The following is a 19995-nucleotide window of genomic DNA, read 5'->3' on the forward strand; positions in this document are numbered from 1 at the left end:
AGATGGTCACAAGTGATTGAGAGTGCCTGAAAAAGTCAACATATTTAGCCAGCAAACAGGGTTACATTTTATTGCTGACATACAGAGAAAAATCTATACAAAATATATCTAGTCTACTCCATTACTGCTGATACAACTTGTGAAGCTTTTTTTATAAGTGCATTTTGGTTCCAATCCAGATTTGGAGATCGCCTGACATTTCACTGTGGGGTAAAGCAATATCACTGTCTTTAGTAAGGTAAATTGCAGCACAGCAGATTATACAAAGATCCGCTTATTCATTTGATTCTGGAGCTATAAACACTACATGATAGGTCCATCCAACAAGTTGCAAGTATACCCTATGCTTTCCTGACAGAAATCACTATTTTTACATGATCAGACACCATTGTCTGGAATCTGCTTTGGATTGCACCACATTTAAAGTGGTTGTAAAAGCTCAAGGTTTTTTACCTTTTCTCATCAGCAGTTTGAGCAGTCTTGGGACTTCTATCAGTGTCCAGCAGAACACTGGTTAAAGCTTGTAGGAGGAGTTTTCATTCTCTCCTGATTGTCCTATGAGGCAGCATAACCCCTGGCCTCTGTCTGGACGGTGCTGATTGGCCCTTGGCTCATCACGTGCACAAAAATACCTTTTCTCATCATCATAGAGCAGTCTTGTGACATCAGCAGAGCACTGGCTAAAGCTTGTAGGATGAGTTTTCTTTCTGCTCTAGGAGGATGTACATCCTCTGACCCTCTGTCTGAACAGTGCTGATTGGCCCTGTGCTGATCACATGCACCATCCCAAAAAACAAAACGTATCTAGCAATACACACCAAACTGAGCATGTGCATGTGACTACGGATTCCGTCTGTATCAGGTGGTCATTTCAACAAGAGGAGGGGCAGAGAAGAAATGATCAAACAGCCTTTTTACTCAATGCAGAGGATTAACCCCTTAGGCTCCACAGTGAGTATAACAAGCATGCTTTACTGCATATACAGACTGATTTTAAGGTTTAACCATTTCATTCTGACTTCAGGTACAGTTTAGTTTTTTCCTAAAGTGATGAAAATACATTTTTTATTTCATTTAAACTAAGTTGTCCTCCCTTGGGAGTTTAAAGTGAATCCTTATGGGTAGAAATACAGGAGTTTCAGTTTTTAAAGTGTGAAGATTTCAAGACTGTCAACAAATGTTTTGCTTTTCTATGTAGTGACTTGCAATCATGCAGGAATACAGGAGTAACAACTGTTCAGGCTTCACTGATTGCAAGCATATTCCAGGTTAGCCACTCAGTGGGTAGTGGAGCCGAGATCAGGCTGACAGCTTAGAAGCTCTACTCTTTACAAAAACAAGCCAGCAATGGCAGCTCCTTTATTGGTATCCTCACAGCTGTTCTGTTAGGTGATCATTCACAACATAACTTCAGCTGCTACTGCTAGTACTACTTCTAGCACTCTTGCTACAACAAGCAAGGAACAATACCACTCCTACTACCAACACCAGCAAAGTATAATAAATAACATGAACTCTACAAATGTTGCTGCAAATACTACTAGAAATAGTAGTTTACTATTACTTTTAGTAATAGTATATTTACCAAAAAGAATAAGAAAACAGAGATTGACAACAGTAAGTTTTATTGACTAATTAGTATGTCACATCTAAATGCCAGAGTGTTAATGATCCAACATTATGATAAAGCTTTTGTAATAGAGGTGGAAAAGTAATGAAGATTTCACCTCCAAAAACAATATTGTATAATGGATGTTCCCCATTGACATTTCTTAGTCCATGACATCAGTCTTCACCCTTTATGCAAAGCAGCTGTGATTGGTCATTTGGAACTCAATGCTGACAAACCAGCTAATCAAGAGATGTAAACGAGTTGCTTACTCTTTTATTTGTAGAATCTGATTACCATAGATTTTTTTTTTACTTCTTGCGATCAGTTCCACTTATATATAGATTAAGGCAGGTGTTTTACATTTATTATAAAAAAAAAAAACTTTGAAGACAACATACTGATTACCTCTGCGACTGCATCTTCAACGTATGCATGAACTGATGAACGGGTGCATTATGGCATGTAAGCATGCTAGAAGATCTGATTATCTAACTTTAGACTGCAGCCAAAGCACCATCACATGAAGGGGGGGGGGGGGGGGTTTAAATAACTGTAAATCTGTATACTGATAGAAATCTGAGATTTACATGCACAACCAGTTATGTAACAAGTTAAATGATTTGTTTAATCAGGGCATAAATCATTGCTATAAGTGTTTATTATTTTACGTACTAAACCTGTAACCTGTACAATGTTATTAACTAATTATTACAGCCTGCATTCTCATTATACTAAGGGCTCATTTACACTATTATGTATAGTCTGGATCTTAGCACGGTGTCTTTATGTTGCTTTTTCGATTTATTTTATATGTATAAATGTTACATCATTCTAAATGTTTTAGATTTTTTTTTAAGCAAACCCTTAAAAATATATATATTTTCTCTGTTTCGTCAACACAAAATATACAATTGTTGCTTCAAATAGATTTTCTGCCCTAGTTTCTCCTATTTATACTGTATGTTACATAATAACTGCACACTGACATCAGTTGTGAGTAAACGATGGGAGAAAACAATCTTATTTTGTCATAATGTTATATAAACTGCAGCTACAAAACCCTGCTGCCTCCCAAGTTTAATCTGTTTTTTTGTAACCATTCACTGCCTTTTGCTGAGATTGAGGGAGCTAAGCTGATTTAAAGGATGTGGTGTTCGAATATCTCTTTTCTGAATCATTCCGGATAGAAAAATCAATGGTGATGTTTAACAGGGGTCCCGTAATCAAAGGCCAGATTTCATCTCCAAAAACATCCTGCACTGGCCGTGCTGTTATTTTTTTTAAAGTTGAGAAAACAAAGCAGTGATGTTTAATTGCTTACCTTGTGCACAGTATTGATTCTAAATCAGGATTACGGTACATTAACTGAAAATATCCTCCGCACAACTGAGATGGATTTGCCTTTTAATGTTGCTGCCCTACTGAGCATACATTGTACCAGCAGAGAAAGAGAGAGAGAGAGAAAGAGAGTAGAGGGTCCACATCACAAATCTACAAGAAAGGTCTTAATTATCTCAACCTATGCAAAATTCCAGAAGAAGCAGGTGACTGCATAATCAGCACAAAACTCAGTGCAGCATATCCTTTATAAAGGATCATATTTATATTGTACTGTATATGTTGGTAAACAAGCAAGCAATGCTTGTTTACCGACATATACAGTACAATATAAATAGGATCCTTTATCAAGGATATGCTGCACTGAGTTTTGTGGTGATTATGTGTTTAGTATTTTATTCCAGAAAGCATGTATACTTGATACTGCCATTAAACTAAAATTGCATTAGTGCATTCACAAAAATAGCCATATATAAGGTGTAGAAATCTGTTGAATGATGTTGATGCTACTGACCCTAATTCAATACACCACGATCCATGTAAATAACAACATTACACTGTCTGTATTGTAGAAACATTACATAGAAAATACATCTTTGATGCTGGGAAAAAATTCAGAATTACCTGGTTGGGAACAAGTCAGCACTGGAGATCTTCAATTTTTTGCTGTCATAATACAAGCAGAGCTGCCTTTTTAATCTGGATCTGGGTGGTAAAGGGCTGTCCCTTCTGTGACAGATATTTGCAGCTCAATCTGCTGCACTGTGAGCCTGGCTCACGACTCTTGCCTTGTGCTGCTTGGATTTGCTGTGTGCTGCTGCTTGCTGTAGTCTGTAGCTTCCCTGCCTCTCAATCTCTACCTCCCTCTCTCTCTCTCTCTCTTGCTCTCTCCCTCCCTCCCCTTTTGTCTATTGCTGCCTGGGCCTTGGCTGTTGCGTTTGCCACAGTACCTTGGCTGGAGTGCCTTTTCAGCCTGTGTGTGCGTTCAGGGATGGACAGGCTCCAGCTTCTTCTGCTGCTTCTCTAATGGCGACTGCAAGCACATAGAAGCTTTTTAAGTGCCACCTACTGAATGCTCCTGTGCACACTCCTTTAATTTCCTTCTTTTTATGTCCCGCAAGCATTTGATCTCTTTAGATAGCAGGTTAGGAGCTAACATAATTCTGCTCAAAATTTGAATGATAAACTTGAATATAACTATACCTAGCAGGGATGTAAGCTGCATTAAATGCACAAAAGCAAGATACAAAGTTTCCACTGAGAGTATATTGTGGACTTAAATTATTGCAAAGCTCTGACCACTGATTAGTTTTTCCCAAAAACGCCAAGGAAAAAATTCTTGGATGTGTAATCGTTCATAATTATATAAAGTAGTAAGTATGCTTTCAATGAGTCAGACAGCTCCTGGATGTTATACTCTAGTAAATCCACTTTGGGTGTGGCCTCGTATAACCACCATCAGTGTCTAAGGCTGGCCATACATGGGTTGATTTCTGAACGATTTTTCGGACCTAAGAACGTCTTGCACATTTGGTGGTTGTGCCCACGATTGATAGGCTTCTGGTCTAGGGTTTTTCTAGGTCTGTCTAGGTCTCAGCAGAAATTGGCATCCTATCTATTAATTTCGGCCAAACTTGCTATAGCTCAAGCTTGGAGAACCCCTTCGGTTGTCTTCCAGGGGGTAAAGACCCGGATGAATGCTATGCTGATCAATAAACAGATGTCTAGCGTTCTTCAAGATTCTCATCCAAGATTCCTTAAGGTCTGGGAACCTTGGATATGTTGGATATTCCTTGCCATCCCTGCCTCCTGCTAGCTATGGCCTCTTATAGTCGTTTCCTGTGCTACCCCTTGATCCGTGACTCTTCTAGTCTTCCTGTCTTCCATGTTCTCTCCCTGAATCTTTCTTTCTTCCTTATTTCTTTCTTTGTTTTTATATTTTCTTTTTCCTTTTTTCTATCAGTTTGTTTTTTTTTTCCCTTTCCCGTATGGTCTGAGTTGATACTTCTCAGTAGGGGTTTATCCTCTTTGGTTTTTTTTATCGGTAATATGATGGATTGCGGTTGATATTATTTGGTTCGGCTTTTTGCCGTCCCTCCTTGATGTCATTGGACGTTCCATTATTTGGCTAATACACCCTGATGACTTGTATCTGCTTATGTACAGTGAAGGAAATAAGTATTTGATCCCTTGCTGATTTTGAATGTTTGCCCACTCACAAAGAAATGATCAGTCTAAAAATCGAATGGTAGGTGTATTGTAACACTGAGAGACAGAATAGCAACAACAAATTCAAAAGAAATGCATGTCTAAAATTATGCGCTGATTTTCATGTTCATGAGGGAAATAAGTATTTGATCCCCTTCACAAAACATGACTTAGTACTTGGTGCAAATCCCTTGATGGCAATCACAGAGGTCAGATGGATTTTGGGCCACTGTTCTTGGTAGATCCTCTCCAAGTCCTTAAGGTTTGGTGGCTGACGTTTGGCAACTCAACTCTTTCAGCTCCCTCCACAGATTTTCAATCGAACTAAGATCTGGAGACTGGCTAGGCCACTCCAGGACCTTAATGTGCTTCTTCTTGAGCCACTCCTTTGTTGCCTTGGCCGAGTGTTTTGGTTCATTGTCATGCTGGAACGACATGTCATACAAGACCCATTTTCAATGCCCTGGCTGAGGGAAGAAAGTTCTCACCCAAGAGTTGACGGTACATTGCCCCGTCCATCATCCCTTTGATGTGGTGCAGTTGTCCTGTCCTCTTAGCAGAAAAACACCCCCAAAGCAGAATGTTTCCACCACCGTGTTTGACAGTTGGGATGGTGTTCTTGGGGTCATAGGCAGCATTCCTCCTCCTCCAAACATGGCAAGTTGAGTTGATGCCAAAAAGCTTGATTTTGGTCTCATCTGACCACAACACTTTCAACCAGTCCTCCTCGGCATCATTCAGATGTTCAGTGGCAAACTTCAGATGGGCCTGGACATGTGCTTTCTTGAGCAGAGGGACCTTGCGGCCACTGCAGGATTTCAATCCTTGTCAGTGCAGTGTGTTACAAATTGTTTTCTTGGTGACTGTGGTCCCAGCAGCCTGGAGATCATTGACAAGATCCTTGTGTGTAGTTCTAGGATGATTCCTCACGGTTCTCATGATCATTGACACTCCACGAGGTGAGATCTTGCATGGTGCACCAGACCTAGGGAGACTGACGGTTGTTTTGTCTTTCTTCCATTTGCGAATGATTGCACCAACTGTTGTCACCTTCTCACCAAGCTGCTTGGCGATAGTTTGATAGCCCAGTCCAGCCTTGTGTAGGTCTACAATCTTGTCCCTGACATCCTTGGACAGCTCTTTAGTGTTTTTCATGGTGGAGAGTTTGAAATCTGATTGTTTGATTGCTCCTGTGGACAGGTGTCTTTTATACAGGTAACAAAATGAGATTAGCAGCACTCCCTTTAAGAGACTGCTTCTAATCTCAGTTTATTACCTGTATGAAAGACACCTGGTAGCCAGAGATCCTGCTGAATGATAGGGGATCAAATACTTATTTCCCTCATGAACATGCAAATCAGTGCATAATTTGTTAGACATTAATTTCTTTTGAATTTTTGTTGCTATTTTGTCTCTCAGTGTTACAATACACCTACCATTCGATTTTTAGACTGATCATTTCTTTGTGAGTGGGCAAACATTCAAAATCAGCAGGGGATCAAATACTTATTTCCTTCACTGTATGTTATTGTTATGCTCTGCCCCTGCGTGGGCATATCATGAGCTTGTTGTATTATAAAAACAAAAACTTATTTAATAAAAATATTGAAATAAAAATCAGACCTAAGAATAATCGGACAATTTTTGCTCTGTTAGTGGGGCAATGGCACCGGCCAATTTTCGTGGTTCCTCCCCATTTCATTTATCGGGCATGCTGGAAAATTCATGAAAAACTACGAAATCATTGGTGGCACCATCAGATTACAGAACGAACAATGTTTTAGATTTTCGATCAAAAAAGAATTCGACCCATGTATGATCTTCTTTAGGATAGATTAGTGGCTGGGACTTGAGACTCCAGGCATATGCTTTCTGCTTATGGCCCATGTCACACTGGTGATTTTGCAGCAGCCATTCATATCAGTTACAGAATCACTCATCTTAGCATTTTTGCTGCTAGGAAAAAATTATTTGCAGTCAGTAAAAGATTTGTGCCACAGAAAGTGAATGCAATGTAATGCCCACTCACTGAACCTTTGGCGTTTTTACTATTCATATGTTCTAATTCAGACACTGGGCACAAAAGTGAATTGCATCTGCCTATATGAAGAGGGAAAGGGATATGATACACAGGGTGCCATCATCCCTAAAGAATACAAAGGGGGAAGTCCTCTTGTTGATGGGACTTTAATGTCACAATTCTCTTCTATGATAAACTTAAACAGTTCAAAAAATTTTTTTTTTAAAATATGCAGTTTTATTCTTACAGTCCTGAAAAACAAACATAAAGCTACAATACAGAGTACGGTGGTGTCATCATAGATGGTATTTCAAATATAGAAATGGTCATGCATAAATTGCACTTGACGTGTTTAGAGACCAACAGCAATCTCTTCCTCAGAAGTGCTCAAGAAGGCATGATGCCTACAACAAACACACACATATCAATATACATAAAAAAGTTTTATTGGTGTTAACAATTTGGTAATCTACAATGTGGTTATACACTTACATGATCCCATGTGGGGTGAGAGCCGCCAAGTAATTGAAAACTTATTTTGTATGAACACAATTAAGGACTCCTCATATATCTCGGGCAGGAATAATAGAACAAGAAACAGATTCTTGTTGTGAGTACAATCTCAGGTTCTTGCAGACTGTCAGTGTAGCTGTTTGCCCGTACCTCTTATGGGCAGGCAGTTACTTAATGACAGAACGGATCAATGAACTGCCTAGAGCACTCATAAGCACCCTGGTAGTTCATTGAGAACTACAATCCATCTGCTGCATTGGTTGACTGTAGTTGTAGTTCTCCCATGCACAGAACTCTGTGAATGAGTGGTGCAGCTGGGTGGCTGGAGCACTGCATGGCCACATTAGGTGGTGCTCGAACCGAGTGGTGCCATGTCCTGGAGAGGAAGTTTTAAAGAAACCTGGATTCTCTATGGTTTCCTGGCTCAATTGAAACAGTGTTCCAGTTAGCTACGTGGTGGCCATGTGACCCTCGGTGGCCATCTTGGGTCAACAGGGTCTATGTAAGCCTCTGCCCCGGGTTTTGGTGTGCATTTTGCGAGTGGCTAGTGTAGGGAGAAAGACCCCGCCTGTCAGAGACAGCAACTTGTTGTAGGGACAGGTTCTTGATGAGGAGGGAAAGGCTAGGGACATGCTAACCTGTCAGAAGTCTCCCCTCTTGGGACTGGACCGGCCAGGCCGCACTTCACCCCTTAACCGCTTAAGGACCACCCTATACCAGATATACTGCTACAGGGCGGCACCTGTGCACAAAATCATGTATATATATATGTGATTTTGCATTTCTGGGTAGGGAGCGTTCATGTGTCCTTCCCGCTCATCCATTCGTGGCCACGGATGTCAGTCACTGGGTCCCAGCTGGTAATTACCAGCCGGCACCCAGTGATTACTGTTTATAGTCTTCCTCCCTGTCAGCTCAAGCACAATTACAGATGGCTTACAGTAAAGCACACACCCCCTGCCCCCTAGTAAAACACTCCCAGCACATAGTTAACCCTTTGATCGCCCCTCACATTAACCCTTTCCTGCCCAATGCCATTAGTACAGTGTCAGTGCTCTTTTAAGCACTGATCACTGTATTGGTGTCACTGGGGATGACTGTGACACCAAGTTAGTTCCCCCCAGTGTCAGAATGTCCCGCTAAAAGTTGCTGATCGCTGCCATTACTAGTAGAAAAAAAAACTACCAGTATCTATCCTGCCATTTGTAAACGCTATAACTTTCAATTAAACCAATTAATTTACACGTATTGGGATTTTTTTTAGCAAAGACATGTAGCAGAATACATTTTGGCCTAAATTTATGAAGAAATTAGATTTTTAAAAATTATTTTACTGGATTATGTTTTATAGCAAAAAGTCCAAAATATTGTTTTTTTCTCAAAATTGTCAGTCTTTTTTTGCTTATAGCACAAAACATAAAAACCACAGAGGTGATCAAATACCACAGAAAGAAACCTCTATTTGTGGGAAAAAAAAGGACATACATTTCATTTATGTACAACGTTGCAATTGTCAGTTAAAATACTACAGCGCCGTACCGCAAAAAATGGCCTGGTCAGGAAGGGGGGTAAATCCTGGAGGGCACTAGAATTCATTTGCAAACATTTAGCGTTTTTGGGTTTTTTTTGCAAATGATATCTTCAATACAATCTTTAATGTGGCTTTCACATTTTGCCTGTTTATTGTTCCAAATGTATATAAAAATATTTACATACAGATTTGTATATGCAAGGTTTCTTGGAAATATAGGTTTACATTTTTTTTGGCACAGTAAGGCTAGTCTTTCATTTATGCGATGCGGGAACATGTGCAAAATCGTGCATTTCCTTTGTACAATTTCCTTTTGAAGTATTGAAATACTGTAAATGGGATGCACTAAACGTGACCTGCAAAAATGTAGAAAAATACATGCACACCAACATTCTTTTATAGGTGTGAATGGAGCCTAAAAACAATGTTTACAGATTATTCTGTAGCCTTTCTAAGACCAGTCTCTGGTTTGTGGAGACATAAAGTGGACCTTCACCCTAAACTAAGTGCCGTATTGCCCGTCTACCTTCCACTCCCTCTCTCACAACTGGATATAACTTTTTTTTTTTTTCATTTATGAGATTTTTTACTTCACGTCCCAAATGAGCCCTGGGGCTTGTGCCCACGTTTGGATTTTCCCTGAACACCTGTGCATGCTTTTTGTTTTTGCCACACTTGTGCAAAGATTTACTATTATGGAAATCACAAAATTATGTCATCTTTGCACAGGCGTGGTAAATCTCCTGCGGCTTCACAGATTTGCCGAAAGGCTCTGCCAGGACCCAAAAGCATATCTAAATTAGTGATACTGGAGGGGGTGTGGAGCCACTTAAAGAGGGGAATGAAGTTCCTCTTTTAGGGGGCTCTTACACTTGGAACAGACTTGCAGACTCATAGGATGTTAAGCAATCTTGCTATAAGTGAGATGAATTTATAAAGCCACCAGACAGAATCGGTGGAGAGCCACCTGCTGGCGGACTCAATCGATCTCCTCTCTGGATCAGTCACACAACATCTGGCTATAGACATCTCACCCTCTTACCAATGAGCCTGCTTTTAAATTCTAAGATGTGAGTTACTACTTATCTTTCTATTAACCTCTTGCCGACCGCGCATAGCCGAATGACGGCTTCACCGCGGCCGGCCAGTTCTGAGTGGACGTCATATGACGTCCTCCCAGAACGCGCTCTCCTGCGCGCCCCAGGGGGCGCGCACCCGGCGATCTCCGTGATCGCTGTGTCCTACGGACACAGCTGATCACGTGATGTGGTGAAAGGCCGATCCCACCGGCCTTTTACCATGTGATCAGCGGTGTCCAATGACACGCTGATCACAGGGAAATGCAAGTGCCGGTTCTCGGCTGCACTTTCCTCACGCTGTCAGATCGTGAGGAAAGTACTGCCGAGAACCGGCAGTTGTCAGAGCGGGGATCGGCACCGATCATCAGGGCACTGATGATCAGTGCCCTGATGATCGGTGCCCAGCAGTGACACCCGCAATTTCCGCCCAGCAGTGCGCCCACTAGCCCCGCCCACCCGTTCCCAGCAGTGCCCCCACCTGTGCCCAGCAGTGCCCCCACCTGTGCCCAGCAGTGCACCCACCTGTGCCACTCTGCAGTGCCACCTACCTGTGCCCAGAAGTGCCACCTACATGTGCCCAGCAGTGCCACCCACCTGTGCCCACCCACCTGTGCCCACCAGTGCCACCCACCTGTGCCCACCAGTGCCACCCACCTGTGCCCACCCACCAGTGCTGCCCACCAGTGCCGCCCACCAGTGCAGCCCAGCAGTGCTGCCAGTCAGTGCCACCAGTCAGTGCCCAGGGGTTGTGCCAGTCAGTGCCGCCAGTCAGTGCCCAGAAGTGATGCCAGTCAGTGCCGTCTATCAGTACCCATCATCAGTGTCACCTATCAGTGCCGCCTATCAGTGCTGCATATCAGTGCCGCCTATCCGTGACCCCTAATTAGTGCTGTCTATCAGTGCCGCCTATCCGTGCCACCTCATTAGTGCTGCCTATCAGTGCCCTTTAGTGCTGCCTATCAGTGCCCATCAGTGCCGCCTATCAGTGCCCATCAGTGCCGCCTCATCAACGCAAATCAGTGAAGGAGAAAAAATACCTGTTTGAAAAATTGTATAAAAGAAACAAATAAACTTTTTTTTTTTTCAAATTTTTTGCACTTTTTTAAATTTATAGCGCAAAAAGTAAAGCGCCCAGTGGCGATTAAATACCACCAAAAGAAAGCTCTATTTGTGAGAAAAAAATGATCAAAATTTCATATGGGTACAATGTTGCATGACAATTGTCAATCAAAGTGCGGCAGTGCTGAAAGCTGAAAATTGGCCTGGTAAGGAAGGGGGTATAAGTGCCTGGTAGGCAAGTGGTTAAATACCTTCGCAGTACACACTTAGAGGCGCTGTGTTTCTTTGTTTCCCCAGCAGCTACAGAGAGCAGCTTCAGCCAGTGTTTCTTTCAATCTCCATTTTTAGCCACGCCTCTGTCTACAGTGTCAAAGTGTTACTGAACCCACAACAGTAAAATCAGTCTGCATATGCAGTAAAGCATGCTTGTTATACTCACTGTTGAACTTAAAGGGTTAATCCTTTGCATTGCGTAAAAAGGATGTTTGATCCTGTCTTCTCTGATCCTCCAATTCTTCTACTGTCCCATCTGCTGATAGAACAGAGCCTGGGGGCAAGGTGCACATGCTCAGTTTAGTGTGTATTGCTAGATATTTTTTTTTCTTGGAAGAGTGCATGTGATGAGCCAAGGGCCAATCAGCACCATCCAGACAGAGGCCAGGGGGTATGCTGCCTCATAGGACAATCAGGAGAGAATGAAAACGCCTCCTACAAGCTTTAACCAGTGTTCTGCTGGACACTGATAAGAGTCCCAAGACTGCTCTAACTGCTGATGAGAAAAGGTATTTAGCAGTTTATATTTACTGAAATAAATGCAATTTCATGTTCTGTGTACAGTGGGAGTTCAGATATAGCAAATGCAGGAACCTGGGTTTAGTAACACTTTAAGAAGGCTGAGGTCCAAGATGTTTACCACATGAAGCTCTTATCTGGGGAAATGGTAATTAGGCAGGAGTCAATTATGCAGGGTCCTGGGTTTAGTAACATTTTAACTAGTAAGATGTAACATGTGTTTGCATGCCTAGTCAGATTTACGCAGGAGTCAAAGGGAAACATGACTCCTGGTTCTCAGGTGCTACTACAGAGATAAGATCTAGTGCTTGGGCTAACTGCGTAACCACTACAGGGGATGCATGTGACATATTCCCATCCTTATCTTCTTGCTCATTAGCTGAGCCTAACATTTAGATTCTCCAGCTATTGCCTAGCTGTATGTCTACAGATCTCATACACACAACTGATGGCGATTAAAACTAAAATGTTTTTAAGATTCCATAACCCTTTGATGCCTAAACATTTGTCATATGCAGGAGCTCTTTACTCTGTTGTAACACTAGATTCTACAATTCTTTAGCGCTGATCTCCATTTTTAGAGATACATTTTTCTTAAACAGAGTTTAAAGAGAATATGCAGTTATGCAAATGCTTTATTACATTACTTTCTCTCCAGTATTCATAGACACACTTACATTCTAAACCATGTTTAGCTTTGCATAAAGTGTGCAAAGGTTAGAACCTCTGCCAGATTGATGGGTGTCAGAAAGAAATTGAAGAGACAGTAAGGGGTTAATTTAAGAAAGGCAAATAGGCTGTTTATTTTGTGAGGGATTTTTCACTTTGCAAAGTAATTTTCACATAGCAAGGAAATGTTCCCCTAGCTCCGTAAATGGGGTAAAGCTCTGCTGGCTTCCATTATTCAGTCTTCCATTATCAATTTTTGTTTTCCTTTGCAAAAGATTGGAAATTCTTTGCAAATTGATTTTCAAACACATTCTTTAAACTAAGAAGGGATTCCCTTGCAAAGTGGATACCAATTTATTTTCATTTATCAACCCTAAAAAACTACCTACTTTTAGTCCTTTTGACAGGTGTCTGACTTTCTGCAAAACCTTTCAAGTCCTCCCAACCCCTCCCTCTCTTTCCTTCTCTTCTTTCGATACTCACTGCATTCAGCTGTTTTCTCCAATTTCTGTGAGGATTGCAGTGATCTATCGTCCTCCTGGACCGGTGCCACACTTTGTTGACAACTTTTCTGCCTGGCTACCCTACTTTCTCGCCTCTGAAAACCCACTATCATTCTTGGTGATTTTAACATCTCCATTAATGTGAACAACCCAGCTACATCCCAACTTTTCAACTTAACCTCATCTTTCGCTTTAACACAATGGACATAGTCCTCCACTCATTCTGATGGAAAAACCTTAGTCATTGTTTTCTCCCATCTTTGCACTCCCTAAAACCTCACAAACACCCCCTTTCCTCTCTCTGATCACAATCTCATCTTCAAACACCTATCCCACCAAGCAGCAAACACTCACAGAAACCTTCACAACTTTAACCCTTCTCTTTTCTGCTCTGCAACTGACCATCTCTATAACAGAATCTCTCCCCTGTCCTTCCCTGACCTGGCCACTGCTGTCTACAACAGTTCGCTCTCATCCACACTATACTCACTTGCTCCTCTAACTACACGAAGTATCAGGCCCCGACCATTACAACCTTGCAGACTGACGACACCAGAAATCTTAAGAGCGATTGTGGCGTAAAACCAAATCCCAGCAAGCATTCACGCTATATAAATCTGCCTTCTTAACATACAATTCCTCCCTCCATGCTGCCAAACTAGCCTACTTTGTCACTCTTATTAATACCTTGTCACCCAGTCCTCGTAGTCTCTTCTCTACACTCTACTTTCTCCACCTCCACCCAGTCACTGCTTACGAGATTGCAAATCATTTCAAAAACAAGATTGATGCGATTCATAGGGGAATCTCTGCTACACAGACATCTTTCCCACTTAGCATACCTTGTACTTAACCTCCCTCCACACTTTCCTCTTTTGACTTTGCTACTACTGAAGAAGTCACTAAAGTTTTCTCAAAAGTCCATCTCACCACCTGCCCCCTGGATCCTGTTCCTTCACAAGTACTACGGTCACCCACTTCTTCTATCCTTTGCTCCCCCACTCACATCTTCAATCTCTCTCTCTCTACTGGCACCTTCCCCTCCACTCTAAAGCATGCACAGATCACTCCCATATTTAAAAAGCCCTCACTGGACCCCACCAATCTGAAGAATTTTAGACCAATCTCCCCTTCCCATTTACCTCTAAACTCTTACAGCGCTTAGTCTACAATCACCTTAGTTTCTACTTTACTGACAACAACCTTCTTGACCCTTTACAGTCTGGCTTTCGCTCACTCCACTGAAACTGCCCTACTAAAAAACACTAATGATTTACTAACTGCTAAAACCAATGGCCACTACTCTATATTATTACTACTTTTGATACTGTTGACCATCCCCTCTCCCTCAAAAAAACTCCACTCTCTTGGCCTCTGAGACTCTGCTCTCTCCTGGTTCTCCTCCTACCTATCGCAGTGCTCCTTCAGTGTTGCCTATAACTCTGTCTCCTCCTCTCCACTTCCTCTTTCTGTAGAGGTCCCTCAAGGTTTTGTCCTTGGACCCCTTCTCTTCTCCATCTACACCTCCTCCCTTGGTCACTTGATAAGCTGCCATGGCTTCAAGTACCATCTCTATGTTGATGACACACAAATCAAGATATTGATCAAGATCAATAATACAACCATCAGTCCCTCAACCTCATGCCAGGGTACTAGGTGTAATCCTGGACTCCCATCTGTCCTTTCAGCCCCAAATCCAATCACTGTCCAAATCTTGTAGACTTCACCTCCGCAACATCTCCAAGATACGCCCATTTTTAAACACTAAAACCACTAAGCAACTTATTCACTCCCTTGTTATCTCTCACCTTGACTATTATAAATCCCTTCTCATTGGCCTACCTAATCGCAGGCTATCCCCTCTTCAGTCTATCATGAATGCTGCTGCCAGATTCATACACCTTACCAACTGTTCCATATCTGCTATCCCTCTTTGCCAATCCCTCCACTGGCTTCCCATTGCCCAATGAATAACATTCAAAACATTAACAATAACATATAAAGCCATAACTCTTTATAACTCTGCCCCAAATTACATCACCAATCTTGTCTCCAAATATCACCCAAATCGTCCTCTCCACTCCTTCCAGGACCTCCTGCTCTCTAGCTCCCTTGTCTCCTCCCATGCTTGTCTCCAGGACTTCTCCAGAGCCTCGCCCATCCTCTGGTACTCTCGTAACTCTCTACCCCAATCTATCCTACTATCGCCTACTCTGCCCACTTTTAGACGATCTCTGAAAAGCTATCTTTTCAGGGAAGCCTATCCTGCCTTCAGCTAATAACCAAATCTTCTATTTCTCCTATTAGTTTATCCCCCACAGTTATTACCTCCTGCACCACCAGCCCCTCCCTCTTAGATTGTAAGATCCAAGGAGCAGAGCCTTCCTAACCCTTTTGTATTGAACTGTATTGTTGCTGTATTGTCTCCCGTTATATTGTAAAGTGCTGAGCAACCTGTTGGCGCTATACAAATCCTGTCTAATAATAACAAGGTGTCAGACAAAACAGGGTGTAAGGAAAAATTCCCCTGTCACTATAAGAGAAATGTCCTTTTACTTACTGTTTAGGTGATTAGTTAAGTGATGGTTAGAATGGGCAAGCAGAAAAAAATATCCTCTTTAGTAATACAGACAGCTTTTGTAAAAAAAACATTAAAAATAGGAAACAGCTCAAAAGCAAAAACATAAGAAGAAACACATTAGTTAATGCAGTAACCATAACCATGTGAATATTAAATAAAGAATCCTAATGCAGTTTTCCCTGCACAATGAAAATAATATACTGGCACCAAAAACTGGTAATATATTTTTCAAAGACCTTTGTATATTTACTAACATCAGATATTGGCAGTAAAGTTATTTACTCAAGCACTTTCATGTCCACAGTCATTGAAATGTGACGAGTGTTCTTGTTGGGTGACAGTGTAATGTTGTTGACTAACTGCTGTCTGACGTTTACTGGAGAGATAGTCATCAGTCAGGTTTGTCTACAGTGCACCTCTCCTGCCCTGCTCCAAAGGCTGACTCAACTATTCATTTTTAGGGATGTGCTGGTCAGCAAAGATGCCCATTAGAATCTTTTCTCACATTCAACCATCCTTTTAGTCTGGTATCTTTGCTTTCAAGTAAGTTATATATGTAGCTGAGGGTCCATGGTGCTCCTGCCCACTGCTTTACTGACCGTTCTGTCATTCTAATGATGCAGTCACCCACACACAGGTTTCTCTGCTTTGTCACAGTGAGCCAGAGGAGGAGAGAGCTACACTATTAGGGCTGTGATGTAGCCACAGTCAGCGGGAAGGAAGCTCTACACACCACTAGGACAGCAGAGGACACTGATAGGCTGCTGTGGAGGCTTGGAGAGAAAGCAGATTGTTGGTAGCGGCCTGGAACTATGGAAGATGTAGTCCCCAGGAGAGGGTTTTCTAGCAAGCCAAGGACTTGATGGGACCAGAAGTCCCAGGAGGCCAGAAAGCAGCAACAGAAGGAAAAGGAAAGAGGTGAAGGCTTGAGACAGTCTCACTTGGGATGTGAGAGGTGATCAGAGACAGGGATGCTGAGTTGGAGAGCTTCCTGTTGTGAATATTTGCTGCGGTCTCTATAGGAGACTGGGCAGCAACATCTATGAGAGATCCGGTGAGCTGGAAGGAAGGGGCACCACTGGTTCTGTGAGAGATCCTCACTATAGGGTCCTGATCCATCACCAATATCACAGGTTCCTAACGCTAGAGGGCGGGAAAAGATTTAAAGTACAGTTTGCAAAGTGATGAGAGGCCTCCAACCACAACTTCATTATTCAGTTCACAGTCTCCATGGTTGTGAGATACCATACGACAATACTTTGTTATCTAGTTCACAGACTGCATGATGGACACAGGCTGCTGGTCACAACTTCCCTACCCTTATTAAAAGGACAATATCACCTTCTTTTGGGCCACAACTTGGGTATTTACACCCCGTACCGTAGGATCCACTTAAACATGAGTGTTCCAACAGGAACTCTTTGGGCTCCAATGTTTAATAGTACACTGGTCAATGAAAGGAGGTTTAAGAGACTGAAGTACCATTTAGCTTCCATTACTGCTCCTTTAGTTAGGACCTCACTGGACTTAGGGTTCAGGTACAAAGTCTTTTAAATGGTTGTATCATTGTTTGTAGTGTTGTACAAACTTGATATCTGTCATTATTTATTGCCATTGCCATTCTGTATGTTGCTTTGTGGGGGAGTATTACCAAAAATAGAACGCCTTTCTTTAGCCTTGGTGTATCAGAGGGTGTGGCATTGTCAGAAGGGTCCAAAAATAGATCTTGCGAGCTGCTAAAAAAACAAAATAGTGTGTATATATTTTTTAAATAAAAAATATCAGATTCAACGTGTCTATGAAAAACTATACATAATGTTATCTCCCTTTTATCAGCAGCTAAGCAATCAATGCATATCTCATACAATTCAGCATAGAAAACATAAAGAAACCAATTAGTGCAGCGCTTAGTAGATTAAATATCAATAACAGTGTCATAAATAAAAATTAAACCATCACATCATATGAACACCTCTATATCATATCATGAAACTATACATCATATGAAAGGTCTCTCTCCTGTACGGCAGCATGTATCACTGCTAGGAAGGACGTCTCCAAGCTGAACGGTGGAGTGGTGGACTGTAAGATACTATATAGAATCTGTGGAGAGTGTTTCGGGCCAGCAGAGTAAATCTATGTGGTCCACTGAGGGACAAACGGCTTGATTTGACCAAACATTAAGTTGTGATGTCATTTATTTGAGGTGAACAGACATCTGGTGGTGGTGTTTTTAGCACAAAGTTTTTAGTAAGGACGGTGTCAGGGGCGAACTGACAACTCATGGGGCACCCGGGCAATAGGGGATCATGGGGCCCCTGTGTCCTTGCCCAAACTCAAAAAAGCCTATGAAAAAGGTGCCAGGGGCATCTCATGGGGCCCCCTACTGACCCTGGGCCCTCGGGCAGTGCCCGAGTTTCCAAATGGTCAGTCCGCCCCTGGACGGTGTCACAAGAGGTGTTCTGTACCAATTGAAGCTAAATGGACTTTTTCAAGAATCATTCAGAATTTTTACTCATATGATGTGAGGGTTTAGTTTTTATTTATGACACTGTTATTGATATTTAAGCGCTGAACTAATTGGTTTCTTTATATTGTCAGAATGGTTGTTGTCATCCAGGATCAGAGGACCCATCTATCAGCAGCTCTTTCGGTGGTAAGCACTACATCTATACAACTTACTCAGGAAATACAGAGCTTTGATGCGAGTTGGGTTCATCTTATAAGTGACAGAACTAAGCATAGGACTGCTACTTCAAAAGTGTTTTGCACTTGCACTCAGAGCTGCTTGGATTTTACTAATGTTACACAACCTGGCTATAAAAAAATTTTTTGTTGTATGAAAAAACCTTTAAAAAGCATTGAAAAGTAAAGGTATAGCTGCTTTGCATTGGAAAAATCTGAGCAGCTCTGACTCAGTTGGCTGGTTCTGCTTGCCGCAAAACATTGCTTGGCAAGACTAAGACTGGTACTATGGGAGGAAATGGGCAAAGTTAAAAAAAAAGGTACTTAAAAAAACACGACTGTAAAATAACACTGTGAGCAGTAAATGCTCTCCAGGAAAGAATTCAGCCATAAGTCCCACTACTGTTTTGGTAGTTTTTCACTTATTCACTTGGTGATAAATATAATAAGTGATTACAGCCTTTTGCCTATACATGAATTTAGCCAATCCTCATGTGGCTATTACCAATAATGTTAATACCAAATTCTAACAACTGTGCAAAAATAATGATCTAATTTATTTGCACAGTAAAGAATCTGACTACTAATCATTTTAAAAAAAATAAAAAGTTGCCGTTATAACTTTAAAAGTAATTATATTACAATGTAAAAACAGAATGTTACCAATACATAGAGACAACTACAGGAAATAAAGTTAAAGGAAAGAAACACAAAATAATGGTGGTACATTACACATACATCCTGATGACTGGGCTTTGCGAGAGAGAGCGAGAGAGAGAGCGAGAGAGAGAGAGAGAGAGAGAGAGAGAGAGAGAGAGAGAGAGACCAGAAGGAAAGCAATGGCTTACTTTTATACCCCCTCCCCCCATTCCAGGTCAAGTCACACCCTTCAATAAATTCCAGTATTTTGCCATTTCTGTTCAATGGGGGGCTCTGTGACTTGGAAAAGATATCAGTCAACTGTTGTAGCTTATCAGATGGAATTTATTATTGGCCAATGTCCAGCTGAGCAAACCTCCTTTGAATTAAGTTCCCTCAGGAAGATCCATGACAATACTCCCTAGGAGGTGTTAGAAATGACAGGTCCAGGGCCTACTTCCTTGCATCAGCCAGATGGCCATACTAACATAAACCTCAAATGGAAACCTTCAAGGGGGGGTTTTGAGGTGTTGAAACTGATGGTATATTGCATATACAGTCAATGTCCACTTAGAGCTTCTTGGGAATACAAAAGTTCATAAATAATGATGACTTATCATTTATGATGACCTTTGATTAAGTGCAGTTCCTGTATTTTGCATGAACTGAGACTTAGACCCCTATCAGAAGTTTACAATAATGTTAAAAATTATTGCAGGCCCAAAATATCTATCACACTACTCACCTTACAGATAATTCCATTCAT

At 41.7% G+C, this 19995-nt stretch overlaps 1 protein-coding gene and 1 long non-coding RNA gene across 4 annotated transcripts in view; one reads left to right on the forward strand and one right to left on the reverse strand.

Annotated features, from left to right (window-relative positions):
- The window catches only part of DIRAS2 (DIRAS family GTPase 2), an 86676-nt gene extending 82693 nt beyond the window's left edge, over positions 1-3983 (reverse strand). Inside the window, exons 1-2 of one of the 3 annotated variants that reach the window (XM_089677142.1) lie at positions 3575-3796; positions 2934-3030 (exon numbers count right to left, since the gene is read on the reverse strand). The gene's annotated coding sequence lies outside the window, so the exon portion shown is untranslated. Of the gene's footprint in view, positions 1-2933; positions 3031-3574; positions 3797-3900 lie in introns of those variants that run through there. The other 2 variants (XM_089677141.1, XM_089677140.1) reach the window with 2 other exon arrangements.
- Positions 1-19995, forward strand: part of LOC149462264 (uncharacterized) — a 30089-nt gene that overhangs the window by 8412 nt on the left and 1682 nt on the right. Inside the window, exon 2 of the long non-coding RNA XR_016312680.1 lies at positions 18507-18561. This is a non-coding gene — a long non-coding RNA (uncharacterized LOC149462264). The remainder of the gene's footprint in view (positions 1-18506; positions 18562-19995) is intronic.

Source organism: Staurois parvus, unplaced genomic scaffold, assembly GCF_062004578.1.
Source record: "Staurois parvus isolate SC_StPar_1 unplaced genomic scaffold, SC_StPar_1.0 ptg000178l, whole genome shotgun sequence".
NCBI classification, from domain to species: Eukaryota; Metazoa; Chordata; class Amphibia; order Anura; family Ranidae; genus Staurois; species Staurois parvus.